This window comes from Morone saxatilis, unplaced genomic scaffold (genome assembly GCF_004916995.1).
Source record: "Morone saxatilis isolate NCDOM2014 unplaced genomic scaffold, NCSU_SB_2.0 Contig1, whole genome shotgun sequence".
Classification (NCBI taxonomy): Eukaryota; Metazoa; Chordata; class Actinopteri; family Moronidae; genus Morone; species Morone saxatilis.
In genome coordinates this window covers 21,776,734-21,778,223 of record NW_023339651.1, presented here as the reverse complement: position 1 = coordinate 21,778,223, position 1,490 = coordinate 21,776,734, and positions in this window count along the sequence as shown.

The following is a 1,490-nucleotide window of genomic DNA, read 5'->3' as shown; positions in this document are numbered from 1 at the left end:
AGATGACCTGAATTTTTTGTCTTTTGAATTTAGTGAAATTAAATCAAAGTCTGTAACTTCACGTGTTTGTAGCAGCTGGAGCGCAGTGGTGACTTGGTTTACTCCAGACAGCTAAGCCAAAACATATAGCCGTTTAAAGCAGCAAAGTTGTATACCAGTCGTAGGAAAGAGAAAGTCCTTATCCCAGCCCCTGTGAGTTTTCCCTCATAGAGTGGGTCCTTGTAGAACTTAAGCAGCAGAGTGAGTAGGTAAGTGTATATATTGACAACCGTGCTTATTTAAAACTTAACAGACTCGCTGATAATCACATTATTGTCTCTTCAACAATACCACACAAATTTAGATTTTTTTCAGACAGCTAAGAAATACAAAATAGCCTAAAGCCTCCTCATTAATTTGGAAACACCAGACTTTTACTGTCTGTAGACGTTAAGGGGAGTAGTTTGAAGAACACTCACTTAATTCTTTGGTGTGTTAGATTTTGTCCTCTTGGTCCCTGAGAGGTCTGAAGTTCTATTTGCTGGTGATGTAATATTGACTTGTGTTTGTGTGTGTGTGTTACAGGGTCAGGGTGCCATCACGGAGAAGCTGCGTAGCCTGAGCATGCACGACCTCACACAGATAAGCCAGCAGGATGACAGAGGAGGGAACCAGCTCTACCAGTACAGCTCCCACTCATCCAACCCCGCCATCAGGAGATCTCAGAGCACTGATGCTGCTGACGAAGCTGGTACACACACACACACAACACACACACAACACACACCACACACACACACACACACACACACACACACACACAGACACACACACTGCAATTCTTCCCCTAATAGTATAAAAGGGTACATGCAACAAGATGTACATGCATATGCTATTACTATATTTCTTGACATTACTCAAGTGCCGAATGTCCTGTCAGCATGGTCCTTACATGCCTGAAACACTGACATTCTCCTCTGTGCATTCATATACACGTGTTGAAATCCTGTGTATATAAAAAAATATGTGAAAACATGTTCAGTACCAATAAATGCAAATGTATGCCATTTCTGAGTTGGCCAAACTTTTTGCTGAAAATAAGAATATATTACCTAATAAGACATACCTAGCTGTTGTATTCACAATAGGGGGGAAATTGGGGAGAAATGAGAAAGGTACTTCAAAAAGAACACCACTGATGATGAGGTCCAGGATGTGCTTTTTGTACAGACTGTCCCAGTGAAATAGATTTCAGGTGGACCCACTCTGCACCTGGGTTGGAGACATGGTACAAATTTCCACATTTGTAGGTGAAATGCCCCCACACTGTCACTGTGAAATCACCCTAAATATGTAGTAGTAGTAGTAGTAGTATAGTGTAGGCTAACAGATAGGGCTGTCAACATCACTGCAGCACTGCACTTAGGTCAAATAGCCAAATTAAATCTTTATTTTGGATTGTCTTTGTTTGCTTCCTTCCTTGCTTGTCTGATGAGAACTGCAAGCTGGCT